Genomic DNA, 25361 nt, shown 5'->3' on the forward strand with positions numbered 1-25361 from the left:
TATTAATATTTTACCATGAATTGCCATGAATAATTTATAATCTACATTTAAAAGTGAAATTGGTCTGTATGAAGAACATTTAGCTGGATTTTTGTTAGTTTTTAAAATTGGGGGGCTAAGAGCATATTTCCAGGAGGGAGGAACTTTTATGTCTTAAACTATAGAAAAAAAAACTTTGTGTAATATGTATAAAGCTTCTTTAGGTAGTAACCCGTATAGTTCTGGTATAATTCCATCATTATCTGGTGCATTTTTAGGTTTCAATTTGTTAATTTGAGTTTGAATTTTAGACAATGAGACAGGTTTACCAATTTATTTCACTTGGTCATCAGATAATTTATTTTTTATATTTTATTTATAAAAGTTTTGATTATCCATTCTGAGTCTCTTATTATATTATATTGACTGCTTATTTGTAATAATTTCGAAATTCTTTTAAAATATCTTCTATTTCCATCACTTTTCCTTTTTTTCTTATGTGAGTAAATTTTCTTTATATGGTTAGACTTAAGAAGTAATTTTTTTCTGTTAGCTAACTCATGCATAAATGTTGGTTAATAGAGAAATTAATTATCTTAAACTTTTTTTAGATTAATCTTAGTTTTATGATTTAAAATTTCCAAATAGTTATTATGTTGATTATTTATCTCTTCTGTTATTATTGTTACCTGTCTGATTTTCCAGTTTTAATTTTAAATTTTTCTTGTACCTTGTACAGTTTTTTGTCCCATTGTTTTTTTTTTCTTTATTGCTAGTCAATTTGTGACTCTACCAACAATATATGTTTTTAGTCCATCTCATAGATATATTTCTGAAAAGTCTCCTGCACTGTTAATTTCTATAAAATAAATAATTTATTTAATAAAAAAGTCCTTAAAATCCTTTAAGCAAGTTATATATGCTGGTATCCTCCTGATCTTAAAGTTATTGTTAGATTTTAAAAACAGCTCAAAAGTGATTGCATTGTGATCTAAAAGTAGGCAAGATACCACTTTAACTTTCCCTAGCTTATCTGTCAACTCATTGGAGACATATACTCTATCAAAGTATACCAATTTTAAAGCTTTGCTATTTCTAATTTTAATAAAACTTATATAGAGTCTCAGGATACTAATTTTGAACATGTTGATGATAATATTACTTCCCCCAACCCCAAAAGAATATTAACCTAATTTTCATGAGCCTTTAGAGTTTCCCCCATTTAGGCAATCACAAAGAATTCAGAATTATTGGTCCCTCCAAAGGGAAACTGGTCAGCCTATCCAGCACCCACAGCCTCCAGGAAGGCAAAAGGAAGGAGGGAGGTTGAAGAAGGGGAAGGGGAAAGAAATTGCACTAGATTTAACTCCTGGGATTCTTGCACACCCAGTTGCATTGTTTTTGAACAGTACAATTTTAAAGTGTATAATTATGCCACATTGGAATTTAGGTTATTTTTTTGTTTGTTTTTAAAAAAAGGTTTTTCTTTTGTACCCACCCATTCTTTTAACATTAGTCAGGCTCTTATTGGTTTTAAACTGTTTTTATATAAGATTAATTTTGAAATGTCATATCCAAATGAATCTGGAAGTATGTCTTTGTCATCTTTCAAGTGAAAGAGTGCATTTAAGCTCCCCTTGCATACTGTCCTACAGAATTTTGAATCCTTAGTGGAACAGGAAATTAGGGAACTGTTAAACAAATGGATTTCTAGGACTTCCAATCTATCAATTATAGAGAAGGAAGTTCTGAATGAATTTATTCAAAATAAAGAGATACGTGAGATGAAACCCAACAAATGGAGTGGAATAGCTCTCATGGAAGTGATGCAATATTCTGGAAAAATGTTGAATATGTTATATGAGATTAATAAGTACTTTTCATTTTCAAAGAATGAGGTGAATATAGCCTACCTTAAAGCTGAGTTTGAATGATTTACTTGTCCAGAATTCTATCTATAAGGTTTTATATGATTTTCTTAGAATTGATAAGCTAGAATACCCTCTATCTTTGGCATACCTAAATTGCATAAGGAGATTGAGGCTCCACCCATATGCCAGACTGTTGCTATCAGTGGTTCCAAAACCTATCCTCTGAATACTTTTAACAATAAAAAGCTTAAAAGGTTTTATGACTGTAAGCTTAATATATTAAAAGATTTCTCGGACTTTTGGAGCATGTAAGGTCAATCAATTATTTAAGTGATCAGTTATTTGCCATTAAAGATATTGTGGACTTGTTTTCTGTTATTCTGCATACTCTTGGTACTGAATGGTTTGAACAAGCCTTACTTTCCTGTAATTGTTTGATCAATAATGACATAAGGCTTATTATACAACTTATGGAGCTTGTTTTGGACAATAACTTAGTATATTTTGAAGGGGAATTTTTTAAACACATTAATGGTGTGGTCATGGGGGCAGCTTGTGCCCCCATTTTTGTGAACTTGGTGTTTTTAACTTGGGAACACACCTTTATTTTAAAATTCACATACTATAAGCAATGTTATCTTTATACACAGTTCCGTGATGACATTTGTATTCTTTGGACTGGTTCTGTAGAATATCTTTTGTCCTTCATGGATTACATACAGTAAACATCTTCATTTTTAAAATTAATGAATGAGATACAGTCAGTAGCCCTTCATTATTTGGATGTATATATTATGAAGGATTGCACAAATGGCTGTTACATGAGCAAGATATATAGAACGAGCACCTTCTCCAATTCTTATTTGCATTTCTTAAGTGATCACTCCAGGTCTTTAAAGTGGAATATTGTTAAGGGAGAGCTCATTAGAGCAGTCTGGACGACTTCAAATTTTGATGACTTTGTGAACAAATGTGATTTTATTTCTAAGTTATTTTTGGAGAGGAGGTACCCAAGTACATTTATCACCCTTATAAGAGATGAAGTTATTTGTAGTGGGGTGAGAAATATTTTTCCATCCTGGATATGAACAGGGAAGTGTCCAGCATGTGTTCAAATAGTAATTCTTTAGACGTTTCATATAATACTGATTTTTATAGAGCATTATTTTTAGAATACAATTTTTATAATTGTTAATAATGTTTAATATAATAGTTAAAATATTATTCTAAAATAATGGGAGAGATTTAAATCTTTACCAAACTCCCTGGCTTTTTCCAAACCACAGACTGTGATTTATAAGAAAGGAAGAAATTTTAAGGAGTTATATGAGAACCAACGAACATTTAATATGGTTAATAAAAAAATATTTTAAAGTGAAGGTGGGCACATTTAAATGTGGTTTGTCTGACCAGTGTTCCCATCTGTTGAATAAATCTGATTATTTAGCAGTATATAACAAACATTTGACCTACAAAAATATTTAATTGTAATAATAAACAGGTCATTTATCTTGCAGCTTAAGATGCATGACCTGCATTTTATGCTGGAAAAACTGAGAGGCTCCTTAAGAAATACATTTTTGAACATGTATATGATATAAACAGGGGGCTTGATACAAATGCTTTGGTCCATCAAAAAAAAAAGAGAGTGCAACCAGTAGATTTTTGTTTTTTGTACTGGAGGATGTAGCTTTGGACCTTCAGGGGGGAACCAGAGAAACATGTATTGAGTATAGTGAGTTGTACTGGCAACTTTTGTAGGGAACCAGACTTAAATGATTGTATTTCTCTTGGTCCTGTTTTAAAAGTGAGGAATGCTAGATTGTAATAATGTTTCAGATTATAATAACTTTTTATAGTTTTAAGGATGTTCATGTTTATAAACATTTTTATATTTCTTGGACCTTGCCATGTTTTTTACTTGTCATGTTCCTTTACATTTTAAAAGTTATTTAATTTTTTGATTAATTGTTTGATTAGCATAACGTTGAATCACTATATAAGTGGGTCAATTGTATTTTTTCTGAAGGAGTCTGAATGTGTTTAAGATTAAAGTGCTTAGTGTTTTTAATAAACTAGATTCTTTATTTGGAGCTGCATTATTTTATTACAATGGAGTGCAGATCATAACATTCTTTGTGCTTTTATTTTGGGTTATTGTTAACATTGCACAAACTGCTCTTACCTGGTGCTAAGCATAGTCCAATAACCCTGTGATGTCTGGCTATATCCCACCAAACACCCACCAATTAATGTGACATCCCTTTCTATCCTGGACCAGGTAATTAAGGAGCTACAATCTTCACTACTGACTCAAATATGAGACTGTGACTTAAACCGAAGTAATAGTTCACAATTTTCCCCTACGAGCACAAAATGGACATGCTCTACTTTCCTGGGACTGGACTATATACTTCTGTCCACACAAATGCATTTTCTTGTTATACACTTCAGAGCAAAGTGCCCCAGTTTAAGACCTCTGATACACTCACACTCAAAGTAAATTTAATTCTCACACACCCAAACACTTCTGGCAAAACCTGACACAGATTTCCAACTGTGTCTCTTTCCAAAATAAATACAGAAATGCTACCACCAATCAGAGGATCTTCATGCCCTTCAAAAGAGGTGTCCAGTTATGAGAATTAATTATCAAAATAAATGATAGCTATTACCAGAAAAGCCAGGCCTCGGGGTGACCTGGGGAGTTTCAAACAGGTAGAAGCACTCTCTTATCTCTAAAGAAATACAATGGTTTCCAGCCACAATGTAAAATAATGAAAAGCATTTAACAATAAGTAAAAATTATTACAAAATTGAAAATCAATAACCCACAATAAAGATTAGAATTCAATCATCAGACATGTAAATCAAACGGCAGGATAGGAGTCCATTATTCAAGAAAAACTCTATCTTAATAACTGAACTTTCCTGATCTAACTAAAGAAATAATGTCCCTGATCTACTCTATGATATAGTAGCAAGGCCAAGGCAAACTTACAGTTTTCTTGGTGAGTTCTCTTTTCTTGGTGTCAAAGCTTGCGGGAGATGGTTAAGGAGGCATCTGAAGCTTAAGGAAGAGGAGAGTCTGTATACTGGAATAAGAGTTTGTTGTATAGAGAATGGACTCTTGGTGGTGGGCTGTAAGGTGAAGTGATACATCAGTTGGTAGTGCCTAGAGCTTACTATCTATCACTTTTAGCCATAGCACATGACATTCCTTTCTCAAGTCATATGGGCATAAGACTTACTAAGAGACATATTATGCAAAATTTCTATTGGCCTGGGATTGCAAAGGATGTGGTAAGATATTGTTGGACTCCTGGACAGTGCCAAAAAGTTGGTAAAGCAAGGGACAAGGCTAGGGATCCATTAATGCTTTTGCCTGTTATTGAAGAGCTATTTCAGAGAGTGGCCTTAGATACTGTGGGACTCCTGAATACTTCAAGTTCTACAGGAAAGAAATACATTTGGTGGTAGTAGACTATGCTACCAGATATCTTGAGGGTGTGGCTCTGTCTATTGAAGCTAAGAAGGTGGCTAATGCTTTGATAGAACTGTTCAGTAGAGTAGGTTTTCCACAGGAAATACTGACTGACTACTTGCTTGCTTCTTCCTACACCATCTCAGTCAAGATAAACTCTAGCCAAAGGTATTTGAAATGGGGTCCCTTGCAATGCTCTGAATGGAGTGGATTGCCCAACAAGTACCGCTCTTCTCTAACCACTGCAAGCCTCAAAATAATTATATCAGAAACTGTGTCCCTCTTAGCAGTTACCTGTTTACCATCTAAGATTGAATACAAATTTTGGTGATAATTTGGCACCACAGTTGTTTCTAAACAACTTACCACTGGCAGTTTGTCATCACCACTTGCTGGATCCCGCACCTTCTGGGTTTCAACTTGCCTTGATGGACATTTGACTGCTATGTGCTCCCTCTGGTTACACTTGAAACATCTAATCCCCAACCGTGCACTTGGATTAGTAGTTTCCCCCATTACTGGTGTACACTGTTGGAGTGGTTAAGACTACCCCCATGGGTTCCCTTATGTCCATGTAATGCACTGGGTATCCCTCTCCTAAGCAGTTGTGCTCTGATTGCTAAGTAGAAATCCCCTTTTCCCATAACTCCTCTGCAGAGTTGCACTCACTGTCTGCTAACCAGACTCTCATGTCATCAGGCAAAGTACTGAGGGCTTGTTCCCTCACCAAAAGGTCTGCCAGTCCCTCAAAAGTGGTGACCACACACCCATATTTGTAAGTAAGTACTTAAGTCAGCAATATAATCACATACACTTTCATCTGCCTTGCGTCTGTGTTCACAAAACTTTTTCCTATAAGTTTTAGGTGTAAGTCTGAAACAGTCAAGCGAGCAACATTTCACATTCTCATAATTCAAGCAATCTACATAATTTAACTTTGCTATAGCCTGAACAGCTTTATCATTGAGTAAGGGAGTCAGGAACCAAGCCCAGAGCTCACAGTCAACATCAATTGTCTACATATCCTCTCAAAAATATGAATAAAACTATCAAAGCCATCCTCATCCTTGTACTGAAAAAAATGTTTACTGACCTTTTCAGCTTCTGGGGTCCAGTTATTCCCTTCCCCATTACCTCCATGACCCTCTTGAAGGGTAAGAAGCTCCACTTCATGACGGTGCTGTCTTTCATTCTCCTCAGCTTCTAAATGTCTGACTCCAGTTCATGTTGTTGGGCTTCCAGTTCATGTTGACACTGATTCTCCACAGCCACTAGTTCATATTAATTTCTGTTTTTTATTTCTTCAGCTTCCAGACATTGGGCTTCTAGGTGCTGTCTCCCTGCTGATTCCAGTTCAACAAGTTTAGCCTCCAGGCACAGTCTCTCTAACTCTAAATGGATTCTCAGGTCCTCCCATGAAAATGCAGACTGTCTTGTCTTGGCAGGCTGCCCATCACCAACACCAAACTGGATATCCTCCAAGTGGCTGGTCTGAACTGTGGCTGCAACCAAGGCTGAAATCATTGCTTCCTTGGTCAGGTTGGCATTCACCAATCCTCTGGCTTCACACTCCTTAGCAACTGGATTTTTGATACCTTGCTGAAATCTTTTGCTGACATCCTTGCCTGCTATCCCTGACTAACTAAAAAATAAATAAAACTGTGGTGGATTGAAATTCTGAATGTTTACCTTGTGTCTATCAAGAGTGCACACCTCAACTACCCACAGGCTACTGGACTCCAATTAAAAATCCCACACTGCAGGCACCAATTAATGTGATATCTGGCTATATCCCACCAGACTGCTACCAATTAATATGACACCCCTTACTATCCTGGGTTAGTAGCTAAGGAGGTTCAATCCTCACTACTGACTCCAATATAAGACTGTCACTTAAACAGATGTAATATTTCACAATTTTCCCTAAGAGCACAAAAGGGACATGCTCTATTTTCCTGGGACTGGACTATATACTTCTGTCCACCCAAATGTATTTTCTTATTAAACACTTCAGAGCAATGTGTAACAGTTTAAGGCCTCTAATACACTCACACTCAAAGTGTATTTATTTCTCATACATCCAAGCAATTCTGAAAAAGCCTGATGCAGATTTCCAGCTGTGTCTGTTTCCCAAAATAAATACAGTAATGCTGCCAGCAATCAGAGGGTCTTCATGCCCTTCAAAAGAGGTATCCAAATATGAAAATTAATTATCAAAATAAATGAAAGCTATGACAGAGCAGCCAGGCCTCAAGGTGAACTGGAGAGTATCAAACAGGATGAAGCACTCTCTAATCTCTAAAGAAAATCACTGGTTTCCAGCCACAATGTAAAATAATGAAAAACTTTTAATAATAAGTAAAAATAATTACAAACTTGAAAATCAATAACTCTCAATAAACATTAGAATTCAATCACCAGAAATGAAAATCAAACTGCAGGATAGGAGTCCATTAGTCAAGAAAAACTCGGGGGAATTTAATACAGCCTACATTTTTTTCCATGTAGGCATCATGCAGCACTGCTTACATGGGAGTGAACAATTTCAGATGCAGTCAGCACACACACGCAAACATGGAAACTTCTGTGGCAAGCAAATTTACTCATAAGCAGGTGAATCACATGCAAATGAGGCAGATAGAGTGATCCAACAAGCAGATAGGCATCTGTCCAGGCCCTGTGTCAGTGTCTGTAGTGTACCCAGAAAAATTCTATGTACAGGAGTGTAGACAGTCAAAAGGGGGTGTAAAGCTGAACATATTTGGATAGTAATCCCCTGAAAATGTAATACCAGATACACATATGAATGAAACTATTATCCTGTATGTCAGAAAATTAAAGGAAATAAGTTAAAATATTTTTTTTTTCTAATTATCTTGGCATGTTTGCATTGTGTGCCACAGTGCACAAACAAAAAAGAAATAAATATCATGTGACAGAAATGTATTACAGGACATTGCGTGGAGTCCCTAGAATTGGTACTGTTGCTAATGTGGTATGGCTATGAATTGTGTAGTTTCCAGGCTGTGAGCATGAATATGTATGCAAATGGGGTGGAGTTATTGAAAAGCAGAAAGGGGTAATCATGTCCACATATCCCCTTCTTCTAGGCTTAGACCCATGCTGATGTTAACACAAGATGAAGCTGACATCAGGGGGTATGTCCAACGGCTTCTAAGCTTCTTTAAGCTTCAGTGCACTTGTTTGCTTGGGGCATCGCCTTACTGAGCGTGTCTGAAAACTGGATAAATTCAATTAGTTTTGACCCTTCTTTAAGCTATGCTACATATTGTGCACTGGAATAGGGCCATTAAATGAAGTTAATTATGTTGTAGGCAGGTGGAATTCATCATTGTTTGCCAATCATACATTTTGCACCTACAGCATGGCTGTGTAAAGTATGCATACACCCTAGATTCTTATTTTCCCCAATACTCTGGACCATTGGAGTACAGTGTGATGTCCCTGAAATGGCCTAGTAATCAAGGAGCCTCAGTCCTCAGCACTGGCAACAGCTAGGGGACGTACACACTGGGAGGGTGGCAAGTATACACACAGTAAAGTGCAATTTCCCTTAAGAGCACACAGAGATCACAGTCAGTCTGGGGCTGGTTTCTCCCTCTTTCTTCAGATCCCCAATAAGACTCCCCACTGGCACAGCTATATGGTTACGATCTCAGCTGAGAGGCCAAGCCAAGACCTCCAGCAGCCTTTCTGTCAAACCAGTGCTTTGTGTCTCTGCCCAAATAACTGATACACATACACTTTGAGATTTGGTTTATATACACACATATGCACCTGGGGGAGGCTGGCACAGGTTTACTAGCTATGCCCCTTTCTTCCCAGACTATAAGGTAGTTTTTACTGCCATCAACCCCTACTTATCAGCTACTATAAGGCCCTTACAAAGGGTGTCCAATACTACTGTGTAATGTTAGTATTAAGTCTGACTAAGACTTGCAAGGCTATTTAGGAGTGTTCTGTACAGTGTCACCAAAAACATATGCAAGTACTCTAAGAACTTAAATATGTCTCACAAGTATCAGCCACAAAGATAGGTGTAAATATATTTAATAATAGATAATAAAAGAACAAGACAATACTCAGTCAATCAACACAGTAACTTTAGAGTTCAAAATCACAGGAAATATTTTAAAACAACATTACAAGACAGTCTCAAATAAATACAGAAAAGATCTAAACTAATCTTTACTATATTCCTATTTATATCTTAAAGAGATACTATGCCCTAAATCTTATTTACAGCAAGGCAAGTGCAGAAGGTGGTGATGATGAGTGGATGTTCTTGCTAGGTTAAAGACAAAATAAAAAATGCACAGTCTCTCTCTGACAGAGTTCTTAAATCATTATCAGATATTGCTGCTGGGTTAGATTGGATGACATTACTTTTTGTCACCTGACTTCAGTTCCGAGGGTAAAACAGAAACTAACAGAATTTAACATTTTTGTATTAAAAATACATATCTCTCAGATGTTTGCTCAGAACTGTGCAGCTGCTAGGAAATCATAAAGCAATAAAACACTGTTACATTTTAAACCTAGTAATTACTTCTCTTTCAAGATAATACAAAAACTTCTAGCTCTTGACATTGTGTCTGCTGCACTGAAATTGTGAGATAACTTTTATAGCACTATCGTAGAGCACTTTAACTTCAACTTATTTTTTTGAAGTTTTGCAAGTTAACCCTTTTATGTTTTACTTTCTACTGTAAAAACATACATTTGCACAAGTATATAGTTTATATGCATTTCTGTTCTAAGTCAGCAGGGCATGCTGTGGTTACAATTTAGCTCAAGACATAACATACGGTTCTATATAAATCATACACATTTTCACAAATAACATATAATTATTTACAAAATTCCAGAAAGCTGGGCTGGCAATATGTCCCTATATCACATACAGACTTGGGAATTTTAACTGAAATAATGCTAGGGGCTGCAGCAGGTCTGCTACAGCTGTAATGTTCTAGATGCTGAAGTCAATGCTGCTGCTGACAATAGGCCTAGTCAGAGAAAGAGAAGAGCACTCTGGTCCAGGGTAACATTCCAGAAGCTACAACAGCTGGAGATTGTAGAGCACTACAGGGTGGACAGAGACATACTGCAAGAACTCATGGAGCTCTACTGCCCTTAACTCAGACCCAGAGCCAACAGAGGGGAATACATCCCAGTGGAAACAAAGGTACATGTAGCCCTTAGGATACTAGCTACAGGTACTTTACAAAGACCAACTGGAGACATGATGGGTGTCTCACAGGCATCTGCATCCAGGGTACTCCAGCAGTTCCTGGATGCCATGCTATCACATGCCAGTGAGCACATTTTTTTCCCCACACCACTGAGGCAAGGGGCAACAATAGGCAACACTTCTACTGTGCAGCACACTACCCTGAAGTATTGGGTGCCATAGACTGCACTCATGCACACATCAAGGCACCATCTGTTGAAGAGGATAGAATCTAGATGAACCGTAAGGGGTACCACTCCATCAATTGGTAGGTTGTGTGCAATGTCCAGAGGATTATTATGAATGTATGTGCTGGCAGCACTGGCAGTTATCATGACTCCTATATCTGGCACGCATCACAGCTGCACCAGATGTATGCTAAGGGGGACATCCCACACAGCCATTTACTGTGTGATGCTGGCAACATCCTGGAACTGTAGATGATGAAGCCCATCAGAAATGCACACACACACCGAGGAACACCATAATGAGGCACACACACAAACTAGGAAGATCATAGAGTATATGTTTGGGCTTCTGAAGTCATGGTTCCAGTGCTTCAATATATCTGTTGGAGTCCTGCACTATTCTCCAGCCAAATGTGCACATATGTTCACAGTATATGCTATGCAGGATCAGCAAAGGGAATGGATAAATAGCCCCCCTCCAGTACCTCCATCACCACAGCCTCAGTCACAGAAGGACTGGGAGGAGGAACCCCCACTGATGTCCCTGTAGGTAGACATAGGCATGCTCAGTATGCCCTGGCTTTGGCTAAGAGATAACGCATAGCACATTTACTGACAATATAGGGGCCTGGGGGCTGACACCTTACTTCTAGTCACATACATATATTAAAATTGATTCCAGGCAACCCACAACCCTATCCATCTATCGGCTGTGTACTGCTTGCATCAGGCAGAGTCAGCCCTGGCATACAGTTTTGTTAACTGCTGCATTTGCAAGGTAAGTCTTTAACCTATACAGTACTTGAAAGGATTACTATGAAATGGTATTGTATGTATGGATTTGCTACATTAATACAAGTAGATATAGTGGGCTATTTGGACAAAAGTAACATCCGCATGGGACTAGAGATACCCAGTCCACTAGTGTGTTCCTTAATATTCAATGGGCCTCATGGTTGGAATATTCACTACATCAGTCAAGGGAGATGTTAAACTGTGATAGTTGGACTTCTGTGTATCCCAGCAGAACATGTGGAGTTGTTCCCCTACCCCCAACACAGCAGTGTTCCCATATAACTGCTTTAACGTAACTCCCTAATAGTATATCAGCAGGCCAGGCAATCTCAGGGCAGTAACATAGAAACTGATCATGCATTTCTGTGTCTCACTTAATGCAGGAATAACAACATACATATGTATGCTGTTCATTGTATCATGAATGACCACTTTTTGTCTGGCAGTTTGTGTGGCTTGGTGGACATGGGGAATTAGTATGCGTGATGATGTTAATGGCTCTAATTTGGAAATATCCATGTATTTTAGATGTGAGGTATTATTATATTTGTTTTATTTATTTATTTAACATTTATTTACTGGGAAAGTCCGACTTGGAATGAAGCCAATTTTGAACAGTGGCCTGGGAGAAACACTCCAGACACATGTCTTTGAAATGAGGGAGGAAACCAAAGCACCTGGAGGAAACACACACGAACACAGGGAGGACATGCAGACTCTGCATAGATGGCACTCCAGATGAAAATTGAACTGGAGAACCTCTTGCTGTGAGGTGACAATGCTACCGCTGCACCACTGTGCCATCCAATATATATGGCTGTTTCATTCATATATATATATATATATATATATATATATATATATATATATATATATATATATATATATATATATATATATATTTTTTTTTTTTGTTTTGTTTTGTTTTTTTTTTTTTCAGGCTGTCAGTCTGTGTGTGGTGTAACATTATTTTCCTCTGTCACATATTAATTACATCAGACATCTGGAGAATGCCATGGACATTTTGAGTTGTCTGCAACACAAAAATTCCTAGGCTGGAGTACAGGTAAGTGTGGGCTAGAGTCACTTTATCACTACTGAAAATCACAATGGGCATGCTCGTACACTTAGTTAAAATGAGTGCATTTCTATTGCCCCTTGATTAATATGACCTGTCATGTATAGATATGTGCATACACACATACATATATGTTCACATATCAGTCTGTCACTATCTGTCTCTCACATATATGGTATAACTATCTCTATGTATTTACAAATATATATATATATATATATATATATATATATATATATATATATATATATATATATATATACATCTCAGACTCTCTCCATAATAAATATACATACACAAAGCATATATATATATATATATATATATATATATATATATATATATATACATATATATCCTTGTTATATACATAAATATGTGTGTGGATGTCTGTATTGTCCTACATATTCTAATAATGGTGAGTAAAGCTGCACTATCACATATCTACAATGCTGCTTAAACAATCCAAAGTAAGGACTCAATGGTACATAAAGCACTTGCCTACAGACTCCTGTGTCTGCTGGATGTCACCACACATACAGCAACCGGTGAGCAGGTGGTGTAATGTATAAAGTTGTCTATGTATGCTTGGACGGGGCACATTGTTCCTGCCTACAGGCTTGCCCATCCAAGTACAATCAGACAGATATAGCCATACTGGTAACTATAGATACATAGTGAGGATACATAATAGTTATCTGACTGCTAGGATACTAGATGCAGATAACAATTTGAAGCAATATCACTCTGCAAGCTACAGATGCTTTCAACACAAACCTACTTTGAGTAATCCACAAGTAGTTTGCTGGCAATTAAATATCAAATAGACATCAGCTGTGGTACATGCAATACGTACTGTGATCTATAGTGTCTAAGACTAGATTGGTAGGGGTTCTAATCTCACTCCAGGACACTTTCTGTGTGTGCATGGGCAACTATCCCCTGCAAAACAACTGAAAATTCTGCATTGGCTATCAATCTGCAATAATATAAACTTTTTGGCCCTGTACATAGCTTCTATCTACCAAACTGCCCTCTTCTACAAGGCCTGATGATGTCATCTACCTTAAGACTACCAGCTACCATCATAATGTCAGACTTAAGCCATGGCATGTGTGATAAGTACTCTGATCTATAGTGTGCATCACTAGATAGGTAGGGGTTCTAATCTCACTCCAGGGCACTTACTGTGTGTGTGTGTGTGTGTGTGTGTGTGTGTGTGTGTGTGTGTGTGTGTGTGTGTGTGTGTGTGTGTGTGTGTGTGTGAGTTTCTCCCTGCAAAACAACTCAGAATCCCTCATTGACTAGCAAACTGCAATGGTGTGCACCTTTTGGCCATGTACATTGCTGCTGGCTACCAGTCTGCCTCTTCTACAAGACTTGATGATGTCATCTTCCTTAAGATTACCAGCTGCCATTATAATGTCAGACTTAAGCCATGGTGGATGCAATAAATCAAGCATAATATGTCCTAAGAGAGATAGTAATAGCAGACATGAGGTGTCTTGTGTGCATCACATACTGTAATCTGTAATGTGCACCATTAGATGGGTAAATGTTCTAATCTACAAACAGCCAACTTTCACTATTTGTATGCCATATCCTGGTAGCAGTAATTGAAAGGGGTGCTATTCTCACTGTAGTCAGGTTTGTGTCTGTGGCCATACAGCCCTCCCAATCCTAGAGAACTTTATACCCATATTTACATGATCAGCATATATTGCCCCAGTCCAAGAGGAACACAGGCATTAGCCCTGTGGTGAAATGGCTGTCACCCAGCCAATCATACAGATGGCATGTGATGAGGTGCACTGAAGTGCTCTGTTTGCCATTAGACAGGGTTCTGTTTTAAAGGTGTGTTAAAGACTGCTAGACAGATTTCTCCCACCAGCATGTATTATTAACGTCACATACTAGGTTAATGTCCTTAGAATGATTAATCCATGTGCCTTGCCACCTACAAATATGTAGCATTTACAATCAAGCAGGGTCACATATTGGCCCATATACAAGGCAGATATCATGTATGAGTAGTCTATATGCCACAAGCTACAATGACTCTGATTTCAGATGATCCCCATTGGACAGATACTGAAGACATGACATTCACTTGTGGGGGACCATATTGTTGTGTGCAATTGCCAGTAGTGCTTGGGAAGGCACATTATCAAATGGAAATTGCAGTCAGATATTGGCATGCTGCAGAAAGAGTACATGGAGGTTATGAGTATGTCAATTACTGGTGACCATGCCCTCAGTTATGACATATGATTTCTGCCATACCACTGGGGAGACATGGTGATCTCATGCACATTAGGTGTACGTGTGTGGCCAGGCCTGTATGCCCAGAGTATCAGCACTGAGTATGTACATTGCATGTTGTGACGGATGTGCTACTTACCAGGTACATAGGTGTTATTGATGAAAATTATACTACATATATACTGGCATGGAGTTTAAGGCCATTATTATGTCAACAACCATTTGTTCAACAATACCCCCTTGTAGGCTATAGACATATATCACAGACTCTATGAGTGCTCACAGTTTGCGGGCATCAGCCAACAGTGTTAGCCACAGACATTCAGTATTCACTTGCATTGTGGTTAAATGGATTTCAATCAGTAGAGGACCCAGGACTGAGCCCTGTTGAACACTGCTGCTCACAGATCAGCTGTTGGAAGCAGATGTATCTATGTTGAGTATGTGTGCCATAAATTGGCCACTTAGTGACCCCTACAATGATATTATCCTGGATGCCTAAGTGGGTGCTTTTGTAAATGATACCTGAGTGGGGGATATAGTCAGATGGCTTGGCTAAGTCCAGGGGGTTGTATGCCCTGATGTTCCCCCACCCAGGTCCTTGGTGACTGCCTCAGAAATGTCCACCATATTTAACAGTCATGATCCCCCTGTCAGACATCCAAACTGTGTATGGTCAGTTGTGTGTAGATCACATATATGTGTGCTGATCAGCTCCATGATGATTGTTCCTATGGGCATACGGATATGGACACTCAGGCAAAGAGGTCTATAGTTCTGGTGGTCAGTGGATTCACCACCTCTGTGGAAGGGTATAACAGTTGCTGTTGTCCAGTCAGCTGGGGGTGCAGCCAGTGGTTTCAGTATGATTGCAAGGTGTTCCCAATGGTGTTAGTAATGCTCATCAGATCCCATGTAGGATACAGGCTAGGATGTTAGTATGTCCTGTAGATGCCGTGCATCCCCACAGAGAGGCCAGTTATGACCTGCTCTGTAGATATGGAAGGTATAGGACAGGTTTTAGTAATGTCATATGGCACATGTGGTGGGGATAGGTGAGTGAAGTTGATGCAGAACCTGTGGGACTACAGGTTACCTATGAGGACAGACCCATTATATGTGGCATCATTATGTATGAGTTCACCGACAATCTGCACCTGTCCTTACAGGTTACACATGTAACTACACTGTGCATTGTGGTTCTGCTTTATGTGGGTGGCTAATTTTGTCACTTACTGTGTCTACATGATGTCACAACAAGACTATGTTCATGTTTTAGCTGAGGAGGTTGTGTGTTCATTTTAGGTGAGCACCCTCACAACAATTGGCACACAACAATGTTCATCGCTTATTGTACAGCCTGCTAATGGCAGTTCTCCATGAGGCAGGTTCACTGTGTCATAAGGAGCCTGTGTTCCTCCTGTCAGGTACAGCCAAGTCCATGGAGTTGTAATGCAGCTTTCATATGCATGGATGTAGAGCTCTGCATATTTGTCTTTCCCATCTGTGGGGAGAGGTGCAGTCAAGCTATGCAAACCATCCCAGAAGAGGTAATAAATTGCTTTATTTGCAATATATGTCTGTATTGTCTGCAAGGAGGGAGGGGTAAGTTATGGTAGTTTTAATGAGACTGATCTGTGGTCAGATCCCAATAGGGAGGACCTCACATTAGGAGCTACAGAAGTAACCCATATTTGTAAACACATGATGCATTATGTTGGTTTCCCTTGTGGGGATGTCATGGCACTGCTCCAGGGCATTCTAGTTAAGGACATGGACTAACCTTTGGGCAAGTGAGCTGCAGCATGACTAAGCAACATAGTTGGTGGTCACTTCATGCCACCCCAAACCATGGTGGAATGATATATCTTGATAGACGCAAGTACATCCAAATATGCACAACGGGTGTCTGGATTCATGGAGTTATTCCTGTAGCCCACAAATGGTTGATTAAATGCCCTTCCAGTAGTGAATGGCACCTGCAGTGTCTCGGGCAGACTCACAGTGTTTCAATAAATTTGGATGTGAAGCTATCCTTAATGAGTATGCGTACACTTTGCACGCTGTCATTTTGAGGTCTGAACATGTGAAGGATGTGTAGTCTGGTATGGATGTGGTGCTGTCCACAACCTTGAACCAGATGTCCTTGACTGCACCCATGTCTGCATATTCCAAGGTGTGGACACCTTCTACAGAGTGGGGTTCAGTGTTGCCATTCCCAGTTTGTAGCAGAATAACCATGATGCTTTATAAAGATATGGTTTTCTCATTCCAAAGTTTCCTCCAGACAGTGCATATAAGATGCATTGTGGGGGAGACAGCAGCCCTGGCCAGTACTCCAAATCTCAGGGGTTAGAAATGAAGACCATCACTGGTGATGCATTGATGTCTGCTGAGCAAACTATCCCAGGCACGGATGTAGTAGATCCCCTTACAAGGACACCACATGCTAAGGCACTTATTGACTTCCATCAGTTTCCATGTTTATGGAGCCGTCATCCTAGGTAAGGGTCAACTGTAGCTGAAAGATATGCGCATACCCACGAGAGACACAGAGTGGCTAAGCTCATTCCTGTGTCTACATACAGTCTGGTGATGTATATCCCTAGTTGTACACAACTGCAGTAACTATGATGTCAACATAATGTTAAGTTATATTCCCTGATTTGCAACAATGTTTGGTATGTTGTATTGTGTCAATCCACAGATAGATAACTGTGATCTGTCCAATATATAACCTGTTGAGACAGACATCAATTTGTCTCACAATGTAATCACCTATGACTAAAAATTGTGATTTTGTGTTTCGCCTCAGGTGTTTCACCAGTGAGAGAGTGGTGCTAGCAGTATTATGTGTACCATGTTCTTCAGCTGCAGGATTTTCTGAGGTGTCAGCTGTTGGGGAATGTATATTGTAAGGAGCTTCATACATGCAGGTGTGTGTGATGTGGGTGTAAGTGGTGCAGGATGGGATTTCTGCATGTTGGCAAAATCCTGGTTGACATATGTAATGACTGCTGTTGGAGACACCATGGCAGCAAAGTTTGAAATGCAGTCACATCTGTCACACATTATGTTTGTATGTCATAGGAGTAGAGGTTTGGGGACACTTTCCACATCTAAGCAGCAGGTCCTGCAAAGTTAGGGTCATGGTGCCACACCCTTTGGGTTCACAGTCTTACATACAGTGTTTATAGACACTCCTTGCAGTGAAGATGTGGATGCTTGTGCATGCATAGAGGACTTGTTAAACTTTGCTGACCTTATGTTGGCCTTCCAAGTGTACAATGCCTGTCAAGCAACCAGACAGCACACTGGTTGTTATGGGTCATGATGTGGGAACACAGACATGTGTTTCAAGTACATAATTGTATAGTATGTTATGCCTAGGACATGTGGCAGGTGGACACACATTGGCCAGAGTTGGCCAATCCACTGCAGTAAGCCTCACAGCCATGTTATGCAGATATCCACCATTTATCTGCTGAAGGGCAGGATGCATGGCTTGCTGTGAAAATGTCACCTACAATGGATCACCGCCACTGTGCTGCCTTAACATCAATGTCACTGGACATTGCACATTATATTGTGATGTTGCAGCAGTGCTCCTAATCACCATCTTGTCACTTCCTTAGTGACATACCACAAGCCCTGGAACAGAAGCCATAATACATGCAAAAACCAACTGTGTGCCAAAGTTGTTAATCAAGGCATCTACCTGGAGAAGGGTATGTGCAGCCTACAGAGCCTTTAATGAAGTGGAACAGCTATATGGATGAACAAACAGGCTATGTCCTGCTTCTCATCATGAACATCATAGTAAGGTTTTGTGTGTGATTACAGAAAATGTATCAGAGCTTGATATCTTGTGTGAGAGTGCGTTTGGTGAGACCAGCACTAGTAGTTGCCGGGCACCAGCAATACCATGGACTCCCCTGCTTTCCACAGTCTTCACAAGGTAATTGTGTCATTCCAGTACACACCGTTTGAGTAATGTCCAACTGCAGAACACCTGTGTAAAACCCCCACCATACCTTCACAGGGTATGCATACTACACTTCCCAAACATCTTTGTCTGTGCTCTGTAAACACACCTTGGCTGACTCTCTATTTGGAATATGATGGAAGTAACTGCAATACTTACTTGCACAAAAGGCAACTAGCATGCAGAACCAAGCAGTTACCCCAGATCTCTGAGTCATGTGATATGAAACAGCATGAAAGGAGTTAGCATGGATATGAGTAGTAACAATGTCATACATCTACTAACACTGGACCACACACCATTTGTTTTGCTCAAGGCCAGATCACGCATACCTAACCTAACCGGAGGAGCTCAATGAGTGTCAAACTATGCAATGGATGAGGGGGATATGACTCACTCCACCTACCATGGCCTGACAAGGTGTTTGACAATATTAGGCCATCAGCCCTTGCTGAAAACTAAGTAGGCTATTTACAGAGTGGTATGTCAGCTGGTGGATAGGCAAGTATCTGATAGTCATATTCTGGGAAGATAGCATTAAGAGACCTATGCTACAATGATGATAGTCAACAGTAGATTTCTTCAGACATCATTAATGGAGTACTCTTGTAGCCATTCCCTTCTTTGCAGTCACGGCCACTGTCAGTGACCTCTGGCTGACTGCATTAGCAAGTGATTGCATATTAGGAGCTGTCACTGAATCCCACACAGAACCAACAGTTATCCAGGATGGCCTGAGACACACATTCAGTTGTTGTCAGAGCCACTGACAAATAGTAAATGCCAACGACTGCATTATACTATCCTTTAGGAAGTCATCCATCACTGGAAATATGGTAGTGTCTGCACATCACACACATTTGAGCCATTACTCATGGAGTTATAGACACAGAGAGTAATGTAGCCTTTGACTTTCAGTGGTCTGTAAGATGTGGGGATCCATTCAATTTTGTACAACCTATACAGAAAGGTATGGCATGTAAATCCCAGACTGTCATTGTTATACCAACTTTGGCACTCATCCCACCTATCATTGAGTGCAATGGCACCTTTGCTATGCCACTACATGGGTATATCTTACAACTGTAGCAGCCACACAGGTTCCATGGTAAACCAATACACATTGTAGATAACATGTCCTATGCAGTCAGTGTCAAGACTGTACATATGTAACCTGTGTCCTACATGCTTTGGAGGGGATGTGTATGGCTGCCATACACAGAGTTGTCAGATCTCACTGTTTACCTACCATGTATCCAAGACAGGACTAACACATGTCTTACCTGTTCTACACACCTACACCATCACTGTGGTATAAATAATGCATGGTGGACAGACAGGTATGTAACACGGACACTACACCCTATATGTAACAGCCCCCCATGCATGTGAAGCACAAATCTGCTATAACACACGTCATGTGCAAGTTACACAATGGGATGCAGAACAAGAGCTTTCTAACTGGTGTAGGGCAAATGTCTGCAATGGACATAAGACATTTGTAGATGGGCCATCTCAATCAGCACAGCTTTTACATGTGTTAGCTCCTGAAACCCTGGTGACACTTATCAAGGGCATCAAACCTTTTCATAGATTAGGGATGCATGAGTAGGCTGGATGCCATAATTGTCCTTGTTAGCCTGTTATACACATATGAACTTATGGAGCCATGCACCTGTAGTGCTGTACCTTGCTGAAGACATATTTCTTCTGTGTTGACATTCCATCCAATGCTGTGACATCTGTGAATTTATTGCCACTGTGTATCCATAGGTGTCCTCTACAGATTCCTGAAACTGAAACATAAAAAGGTCTGTGACACACCTTTCATTGTAAGTTCATTGTAAGTATACAGCTATTACATCATACAACATAAGACACACAAAATTATGTGGCTTACTCATTACAGATGTCATCATACAGTCTCAGTCAATGACCAGAACAAGTGGCAATTTATATAGTCACCCTTTGCATCAGACATACAGCTTCATTTCAACGCATCGATGATGAGGATTACAGGGATATGCCACGGGTATCATCACTTGCACAGGGCATTGTGTGGGGGTCCAGGAGGCCTAGGCTGATCCAATAGGTTGAAAGTATGTGTATGAATCAGTAAGGGAATCAGACAAGCTAGACCATGGAAATGTGCTGGGTATGTCTGTACGTGACCTGGATTTGACAGCAGTGTGTGACTGTGTGTATAAACACAGTCAAGCTCATTTATTATTTGTTTATTTATTTTACATTTGTTGACTGAAAAAGTCCGACTGGGTATATGCCTATTTTTAGCAGAGGCCCGGGGAGAAAAATTCCATATATTCAGACATATGAGATTTACATAATATAAGAGTACAATCTAGCATATCAGATGAAAAAAGAAACAGCACAATTATAGTAAAGACACAGTTCAACAGGAGAAATGACCTATATGTCAGAGTATAATATCACAAGGAAGGCTCCATATATTCAGACAAGCAAAATTTCACATAATATAAGAATATAATCTAGCATTTCAGAGGAAAAAAACAGCGTATTTATAGCAAGGACAGTCTAACAGGTAATAACATATGTTAGAGTATAATAACAATATAAAGTATATATATAAAAGTAAAATATAAAGACACACAAAATTATGTGGCTTACTCATTACAGATGTCATCATACAGTCTCAGTCAATGACCAGTACAAGTGGCAATTTATATAGTCACCCTTTGCATCAGACATACAGCTTCATTTCAATGCATCAATGATGAGGATTACAGGGATATGCCACAGGTATCATCACTTGCACAGGGTGTTGTGTGGGGGTGCAGGAGGCCTAGGCTGATCCAATAGGTTGAAAGTATGTGTGTGAATCAGGAAGGGAATCAGACAAGATAGACCATGGAAATGGGCTGGGTATGTCTGTACGTGACCTGGATTTGACAGCAGTGTGTGACTGTGTGCATAAACACAGTCAAGCTCATTTATTATTTGTTTATTTATTTTACATTTGTTGACTGAAAAAGTCCGACTGGGTATATGCCTATTTTCAGCAGAGGCCCGGGGAGGAAAAACACCATATATTCAGACATATGAGATTTACATAATATAAGAGTACAATCTAGCATATCAGATGAAAAAAGAAATAGCATAATTATAGTAAAGACACGGTTCAACAGGAGAAATGACCTATATGTCAGAGTATAATATCACAAGGAAGGATACATATATTCAGACAAGCAAAATTTCACATAATATAAGAGTATAATCTAGCATTTCAGAGGAAAAAAAACAGCATATTTATAGCAAAAACAGTCTGACAGGTAATAACATATGTTAGAGTATAATAACAATATAAAGTGCAAGACATTTGCCTAGTAGTATTAATTTCTCACTTAGAGAAAAGAGTAAACATTGTACTGCAATCATATGCTAGTTAAAGGATATGAAATAGTAATGAAATACTGATAACCTGTTGACAGCTAATAGTAGAGCTGGCAGTTAATTAGTGGTACAGGAGAAAGGGGAGGGTTGGTTGGTGTATGGACAAGGACATAGCCAGTGAGATTTTAGGTGTGCTTTAAGAGCCCTACATGTGTGTACGTTGGACAGCTTTGAACTGTGCATGGTAGAGCTGACAATTCACAGTATCTGTCCCAAACATAGGAACTGGCTCTGCCAGGAGTTGCACTGACATCTCCATGGCCAAGGCCAGAAGTGGTGCTAGTACCTGACAGTGACTGCTGTCTGCTGGGACTTTGTCCTCCATGGGAACACCCAGGACCACAAGCCCATAGCCTGCCACATCGTGCTGTGGACAGCACACTCCCCTCTGTAGCACTGGATGTACTGCCACTATGGGAGCATGATTGTGTAAGGCCATGAGGACTTTCAGCAGATGGGGTTGCTGACCTATGTCCACAAGTCAGACGTTAAACTCCAACTAGATGTTCCAGCACAATGTGCATTCCAAGACAGATATTTTGCGATCTGTCTCAGACAACCATCTTTCCACTGGAACAGTGAACCGATCCAGGGTGTCACCAGTGTGGTGGATGCAGTCACGGATGTCAGCCTGTGCTGCATCCATAACCCTGACTATATGTCTGGAGTTCCTTTTAGAATGTTCCTGTGTCTCCATTATGGCCTGAAACATACACCGAGTGACAGGTGGTGGAAAGACAGCAGGGATCCTACAAGCACCCCTATCAACTCGCCTGTGTGGAACCTTGCCAGCTCTCTGGCTATGGCCAGTGTCTATAGTCACTGGAGCCATAATTGCCACACTTTCCTGTTCAATGTCTACACCCTGTGACTGTCCAAGATCTGTGATCTCTGGGGACTGGGTGTGTGTAGGCATACTGACTGTGTGTGGTGATGAGGACAGAAGAGGGATCTCAACCTCTGTGAAAAATTCAGCCCCTGAAATCCCCACCTGTGTCTCACTCTGGTCACCATCATCATCAGAGTTGGAAGAGACACTGGCATCAGGTTGTGTAGGGGACAGAGACCAACCCCCCTGGTCACCTGTGATAAGAAAGGGAAAAACAGTACATTAATACCTGGACTATTATACTCTGCAGTACTATTTTGCAATATATATAAAGTTCTATACATTGTTGTCACTAATACAGGCCTGTTTAAAACCCAGCCTCATATAGTAAGACATGAAGACACTACTTTTCCCACAAATAGCTGTAGTTACTTGTAAATAAAAGCTTGCTACACAGCAATCTCATCAGCAACAATGAGGTACACTGTTGACATTTGTGAAGACTCTGCACAGTTGACACATATGACAATCTCTAATGTCCTGACAATAATGTCACATCTATCAGTGTGGTCACACTTACAAGGCATAGGTATGACTCTAACACATGTACATTTAGAAAATATCTGTGCAGTTAGCAATCATGCCAACAGGACAGCAATCTAGGCAGCAGACTTGGGATAACACTTTAGGGAATACATTGCTGTAAATCTACATATATAACAAAACAGTGTCGTGCTTACCAGGAGCAGGACCATGGCCTTGTCTGATACCTGACAAACCTGTGAAAAGTTGAGGGGAGGTAATATAAGTACCACTGCATGTTGCACTATAACAAAGTAATATGTCCATATATTTCACATTTACAGTAGCTACTGTGTTAATTGTTATTTTGATCAAAATCTGAGGATGTGATTTAAACTACATTTAACCCCCCAAATAAAAAACACCTGACACCCACATAACAGTATGTACACCCTGATGCACTGAATGCTACTGTATTCCAATGCTGATCAAACTAAGCTTAACTGGATGCTCCTCTGCCATGGCAACTGTGGCACCCACATCCACGATGTACAGTGTGATGGATGACTGTGAGCTGTCGTGTGTTCCTACGTTCACCAGGATTTCCTCAGTGGCTCAGAGTGGTTGTTCTGCTGCAGGCCCTCCACCAGTGACAGCACAATCCCTGGCTACATCTGCTGCTCTTCTGCGTGCAGGATTCATCATGTCTGTTGCACGGTGTCAAACCTGCTCATATGTCATGTTCTGATGACCTATGGCATTCATGTCACGGGCAAGGTACACCCACAATGCTGCTCACTGTTTCCTATTTTGCCTCTTTGCCTCCCCCTGGACAGTAGGAGTTCATGGTGTTGATAGAGGCCTTCCATTATTATATCATTCTCTGCATCTGTGAAAGGTGCATGGCATCTAGAATACATGTTTCCTGAAAGACAACAAAATGGGAACATGTCAGGATCACATACATGGAAGTAAGCAATGTAGAGCTACAACATGAACATAATGGCTGGCAGTATCCACTGCTTGAACACACATGTCATATTCCACAGTGTGCAAACATACTAAGCATGTGGATACAACTAAGATGCTAGCAATAGTCAGCTATTCTCAAGTGTGCCATGACAGATACTGCTGTATGATCATACACCCAACACTGGAGTCCATTGTAGTGTGTCCCCTAGGGGCAACCACCCTGATAACATGCCAAAACAACAGTGCCAAACAAATAGCAGTGTGCTATTACAACCACTATAAAGGGACAGTTCCATGAGACCAGTGTAACATATTGATAAAAAGTATTCCACCCTTGACGTATTGTACATCCTCTGTAGTTGTAACAAATGTGGAGATAAATACTAACAAACTACTACAAAAGAATGTTATAATATGTGTGAAAATGAGATATATAAAATATTTTGTCAGACTAATAAGAATAGATTTTATAATTTTAGCTATTTAGAAAAGAAAGCCTTTTTGGAACTTTGTAGTAGGCTAGACATTATTATAAAACCTGCAGATAAAGGGGGAAAAGTTGTGCTAATGAAATTTAGTGACTACAATGAATGGATGTATACATTTTTACTTGAAATCGATAAATTTAGGAAGATTTCTTTGACTGATTTGAATGGTGTTATTTATAGTTTAAAATCTTTCTTATATGATTTACTTATGGAAGATTCAATTACACC

Source organism: Protopterus annectens, chromosome 4.part1 (genome assembly GCF_019279795.1).
Source record: "Protopterus annectens isolate FY-2018-M chromosome 4.part1, PAN1.0, whole genome shotgun sequence".
Classification (NCBI taxonomy): Eukaryota; Metazoa; Chordata; order Ceratodontiformes; family Protopteridae; genus Protopterus; species Protopterus annectens.